Source organism: Rhododendron vialii, chromosome 13a (genome assembly GCF_030253575.1).
Source record: "Rhododendron vialii isolate Sample 1 chromosome 13a, ASM3025357v1".
In the NCBI taxonomy this organism is placed as follows: Eukaryota; Viridiplantae; Streptophyta; class Magnoliopsida; order Ericales; family Ericaceae; genus Rhododendron; species Rhododendron vialii.
Genome location: NC_080569.1, coordinates 14,772,844 through 14,779,406, shown reverse-complemented (window position 1 = coordinate 14,779,406; position 6,563 = coordinate 14,772,844). Strand labels below are relative to the sequence as shown.

The 6,563-nt window shown below is 36.7% G+C and overlaps 1 pseudogene; it reads right to left on the bottom strand.

Annotated features, from left to right (window-relative positions):
* Nucleotides 1-1,535: 1,535 nt before the first annotated feature.
* LOC131314442 (geranylgeranyl transferase type-2 subunit beta 1-like) lies at nucleotides 1,536-6,281 on the bottom strand (annotated as a pseudogene).
* Between the last annotated feature and the right edge of the window lie 282 nt (nucleotides 6,282-6,563).

Below are 6,563 nucleotides of genomic sequence, written 5' to 3'. Positions count from 1 at the left end.
TGAATTTAACTTCAATGGGGTTTCCTTTGTTTAAAAAAAAAAAAAAGCCTTAAATTTTTAGCAAAGTTTTATAAGTAGATTATCCGAGTGAGATATTGTTTGGAGTCTTTATTTATACAAAATTAGACGGTTAAGATTTATGACCATATATTTTTAAAGGGATTTTGATTCAATGAGATAGACAGACATACTGTAATATTTGTATGATTAAACTGATTTATTTAAACAAAAACTTGCACATCAAGATTAAAACATAGACAATCCAATCATCAAATTACGACTTTTAGTGGGCTCTACAAACCCCTTAAGTTCTCTCGAGTCCATGAGTGAAGCCGACTCTTTTTTTCTTTTCTTCCCTTGTTTTGTTTCTTATTTTTCCTTCTATTATGACCATTTTGAGTCCACAATTTTTTTCTTGCACTTCTCGCGGTTAGGACCCTTTTTTTTTTTTTTTTGTAAGAGGATATTTGCAAGGTACTTAAATATGTGATTACCGAAATAAGAGTATAAAGTGAATGAACTAGTTAAGCTCAATGTGTATTTTTCTCGATAAGAAATCGTTCAAGATTGGTTAAATTATATGAACAATTCGAGCTTGAACATCTTTTGAAATACACTACTGTATTGAAGTTCAGTTTGAACTTAACTCGAGAAATTTGCATTTATTATGAAAATTATTCGGGTGGGTTCTACCAATGATCGCTCTATCCCAACTCAGTCTAAAATTGATTTGAAAATTATTCGGGTGGGTTCACCTGACTAAAAAATGAGTTCTACTAATATTCGGGTGTGTTCTAGGTTGAAATGAGTTCACCTGATTCAGAAACTACTCTGATGTTTCCAAGATAAGATTACCTTGTGGACCTCTCTATATTTTGCCAAGGAACCGGAGCTTTCGTGTTTGGTTTGGTTTCCCGTTTTTGTTATCCAGAAAACACACATGCGACTAATGTATTTCAGTTTAAGTCATTCTACCACCACACTCATTTACACACCCACATTCATAATAAGGGGTGAAGTCCGCACACACTACACACCCAATGTATATGGGCCCCATGAGTGTAAGTGTATGAATGGGTGTGTAAATAAAGTGTGGTGTTAGAATTATTGTTCCAGTTTCTCCCCCTTGAAAACAACCCACTTTTTAACAAAGAAACACTAAAAGATGTGGTCCAAGTTTTGGAAAATTTTATTTTGCACAAAGAGCGGGAACAATAAACCTTGTTCGTTTTGGGGTCTCGGAACCCCTGAGCACGGTCTTCAATAAATTTTCTCTATATGTCACTCTTCACTCATTACTCTCAAAAACCTCATTCAAAACCCACTGATGAGTGTTTCCAAGGCCGATGAGTGTTTCCAACCTTCGCATTAGGGAATTTATAATGCCACTCCGCAAATTTATGATGCCATTCCCAAAGGAAGTGCGGTTATCAATTTGGGGAGTAGCATTATCAATATGAAATTGATTATAAATTTGAGGAGTGACATTATCAATGACCTTACATTATTTATGTGTTCTCCGAAACACCAAACAATGAAGAAAACAAATCATTACGAAACAGGTAGTTCCCTGAAGCATTAGGCCAACATAGATCGGTCTATATTTTGGAAATTAGATCTCTTCTATTTTCGACAAACAAGAAACCCAGCAAAAAATAAGCCCTCAAAAATAATCTTGATGTAAGGTGTTCAACAATTTAGATCTATAGATACCCATCCAAGGAAAAAATTGTGTTACTTATCATGTCCTAAACCCAAAAAAAAAAAATGATGACAGTGGCAACAAAGATTTCATCAATTGGGTGACCAATCTGCCGAAGAAAATCCAGTTTACGACATCAACAGGTAAAGCATAAGCTGGATCTATGGCTTTCAATCCTGGATATTCAAGAAGTGAGAGACCTGCATAATGAACAAACAGAACAATATCAGTGAGTTAGGGAATCTTAAAAAGTCGCGACATAAATGGAGTTTGGTTCCAGTCCAGTGAAATTAGATAGTAAGTAATAACCACAAGCAGTAAGCCTAGTGGAAAGTTGAACCATGATAAGCAACACAGGAACTCATGAGTAGAAATTCCATGGACCTCTTGGACATAATCAAGATCCTAACTTAAAATCGGAAAGTAATCTTCATACGAATCTCATATTTGGCTCAGCCACCTACTCATCTTTCACGAGGAAGGGATCAAATTCACTCTAAACCTTGTGATTTTTTTTTTTATTTTTTTTCCAGTGGAATTGTTTACTTCATGGTGGGCTGAGACTGGAACCTTAAAACATGTGAAGTGTCCCTCTTAGTCAAAAGAGGATTGGGAAATAGTATGAATTATGTTGAACAACTTTTAGGAAGACGGGAGGCCCATTAAGAAAAGTAGTACACAGAGCACAAGGCTCCCACCTCCGACACTCAATTCCCTCCAACCAAAAGCACCTGAGGGAGATAGAAACTACAAACGTGGCAGTTTAAATGGCAACCAATCCGATGCTAGCTCGATTTGTGACCCAGAAGAAACATTTGAAGGCAGTACCATCTCGGATTTTATTCTAGGAAATCCCAATTAACAAAATGGCCTCAAGAAACTCTTAAACATAACAAGGGGTTGACATGAAAATTGATAACAAATAATTAACTACATCAGCAGATAATAAAATGCCCACGTAAAGAGAACAATAAGCTTTCTCCCCCAAACAAGAATTAAACCGGGAAATAGACTAAAAATTGGAGGACAAGAAATCCAACTGTTGCATACCAGAAACTGATTTTGCCTTAAAAGAAAAAGAAAACATACCAGCAACTCCGAAATACGTATGAAAAACATCAACAGCATCATTTGGACGATCAGAAATGCCTGCCTTCTCCTTATCCTGCATTTATGACATGTAACAGCAACATATCAGGTAAAACCACAAATAACAGTAAACAACACTCAAGAACACAGGTAGGTAATTATGAAATTTTCCAGGACTGGAAGTGGCTCACTAGATTCAAAAGCAACCTGACAGTCCAAGATATATATAACAAGCTTTTCCTTGTCAATCCAATGAACTCTGTCTATCATGATCAAGCTAGAAAGAACCCACCAAGAGTAGCAGACCTGTGCAATTTGATCATCAGGAACATTTAATTTACAGATTTAAACAAAATCTCAGTTGGGAAAACTGATAACCAACATCTGGAAGCTTCTCCGGACGTCCGTTTAGACCTCCAGATTTATCTTGCCGCTCACATAACCACCACCCAAGGAGGTCCTTATCAATTTGATGTAGAGAACCAGTTATCGCAAGAGCAGCCACACAGCAGAAAACTGCAGTTATAATGGCCATACTGGCAGTGAAATTAATGTGTAGAGTCGGTATAAACATTTTACAAACCATACACATAACTGATAAACCAAAGTGATATTAGCTCACTGAATATAATTTTAAAGAGATATTCATATTCTTGATTGAGGATTTCTAACAGATTAACTGTCAGAGTGATTACTTAGTCAACTGAAAGATCATCCCCAAACAGAAGCGATTTTGGACAGCTATCAATATCAGAATCTATCTGCAATTAACAAAGTCTAAGCCCTACGCAAATAGATTGGACGCTTCAACTATTGGATAGCATCGATATAATAAGATCAATAATTCCATAATCTTGGGCTTCTTTTACAGACAATCTGATGGTAAGTGCAGCCTATCAGCTTATACAGACTAGCAGCCGGTGCACTCTGAATGATTCAGGGAAAAATTAGTTCTAAGGCTTCTAAGCGATGGCAAAGTTCATCTCCCTTTTGTTTCTTGATGAGCAACAAAGATCTTTCTCGAGTACAATAAAAGCTGGTCCAAGAGATAAAAGCAGGGACAAAATGTCCCCTAAAGAAAATGAAAAAAAACATAAGAGAACAGAAATACTTGTCACAAAATGCTGCCAATCCCTACTTATAAAAAACAGTTGGATCCCCTTAAAGAGGGAGTCAGTGAAATCCAAACCAAAGAAAATAAGAGAGATTATTCCCACAAACTTCCCACCTTTTCGAACTTATCCTCAGAAAAGAAAGTTTGGTCAGCCCTCTAGGCATACCTTATTAGGGAAGGTTGGCTTCCATGACAACCAATTGTATTACCCTATTCCTGTGAAGAGAGGCTAAAGGCATATGTAAAGTTTGGCAACCAAATCAGTGCAAGCATTACGAGTTCTGGAGAATCTGGACTTCTAGAAGTTCCCCATGAATTTCATGTTGACATTACTTAAGTACGCAATTCTCAATGAAATACTTGTGGCTGCATTAAGGAGGGTAACAAACATCTTTTTGATGACTCACTCCATAGAAGGTGGTCTTTATTAAAAGAATAAAAGAAAAGGAAGAGAAAGAAACACCAAAGAATATTCTAATAATTACAGCAGAAAAGATAAAACTTATCGTGTTTTCGAACCGGGTAATTTTATAAAAGTGACCACACCCAAAAACTCAAGGGGATGGCCTTGAGAGTGCGAATGGAGAGCAATAAAAAGAGTCATAGAAAACGAATGAAGGAGAAAAATAGAAGGACGTTCTAAGGAAACAGTTTCTTCATTCACAAGCTAGAATGCCTATCCTTAAAAAGGCTACTAGTAAGGAGAGCTTTCAGTTTGATTTTGTGAACTCACAGAAGATGTATGCTTCTATCTTGGCTAATTATTAACAAGAATTTCAACAGTGCAAAATGAAATCTATAAGAAAACTCTGTATTTAGGAATTTGCTGCGGTGCATTTCTCGTTTTGGAAATTGGAGAGCACTCACGAAAGTTGAGCTATCTAGAAATGGGACAAACTCACAGTTTGAAGGATAAGCAACTTGAGTTACTCCCAAAAATCAGAAAAAAGAATACCGCATAAAACATAATGTGTAATATGTGCAACATACTTTGCCCTGCATGAGATTCAGCACCTGGTGTGCATCCAAATCCACCATCCAGATTCTTGCAACTCACAACGTACTTTACAGCTTTTTCCACATTGATTTTATCCAAACGGTGCAATAATGCAAGAGAACATATAGCAATGTAAGAGAACCTACAAAAGACCTATTCTAGTTAATAATTTTCCACCCAAATAAATGAGAATTTCAAGATAAATTATCATGCAGAGGAAACAAGGAAGTTATACAAATGACATACCGTGTATCAACTTCACCCCACATGTCCCCTGAAAAAGATCCATCTTCATTCTGCAGCCCAACAATATCTGATTTGAATTTCAGGTATAACAAAAAGTTTCTGGAGGCAAAATTGCTCTTACCATTGCTTAACACTTCGATAATACTCCATCTAGTCGATGTTGAAACATTTAAAGAAGAGCCCTTTTACGTACTTGTTACCTTTACATATTTCACATATTAGCGTAGGACTTCTACCAATAACAGGAGAACAACTATATATGAAACATGTGCTAAATATATCAACTGTATATGGTATCTCGAACAAAAGTTATAGTTTATACGAACTAATGGTAATATGATTGAGAAAATGGATCAATATGTACGGAAATATCTGACAGCAACAAAACTAGATGCTGAAGGATACAGTTTGACACCTTATCAATGTCAAGTACATTTCTCTTGTCAAAAAGGGCTAAAATCTGTACAGCACTGAGGGTATACAGTATATGCGGGGTTATGCCCAATGTTACCACCAAATCCACCTATATGAATAGCAAGGTGGTAAAAGATTAGTTCCAGTTCCAAATAATTTTACCAGTGCTGAATTCAATTTGTAGAATTTAAATTGTCAAGAACCAACAACAATTCAGAATGATTAGCACTTTATCCATAACAACTGAAAGAACATCAGATGTGAAATGAGATAAAATCTAGAATGACATATTTACAAACCCGATTCATGTTGGCACTCCAAGACCCATGAAACAACATCCTTAGAATCCTCTGAACCAATCTTCCCCAAAAGATCCAGAGTGGTCAGCCCCCAGTATGCACCATTGATCCGTATGTGTTCCATCACCACAGATTCAAAATCGTTCTTCTTCTGAGGAAACAATTTCCAAAAATCTAATTAATATGTGAAAACAAGGGGTAAACTACAAATATTTCTTTCCATACAACCAAAATTTAATAAGAAAATTAGAGGAGTGCAGACCTTCTCGACGGATAAAATGTAGTTAACATGTTTCTCGGCTTCTAGCTCCTCCCCCATTCTGTAACTGTACCAACTAAACACGCAAATTGTGACTTCTTAAAGTTGGAGAAAGGAATCAGAGTAAAAACAAGTTCCTATTTGCTATTTTCTTTCAGCGTTGCATCATCAAAGAAGCTATGGAGCACGGGTACCGGTACGCAATATGGTACGGGAAAAGTCAAAACCCCCCAAAGTAAGGTACGGATACGGCGGGATATATATATATATATATATATAGACACACACACACACACACAGTCAGATCAAGTCAGGAGGTGTGGACCGGAGCTCCGGTCCGCACCTCCCCATTTCTCACATTTTCCGATTGAATTTCGATGATCCGAGCCACTCAATGTGATCAGAACGTGATTTTAAGAGTACTCGCGTGAAATCAGCAAAAA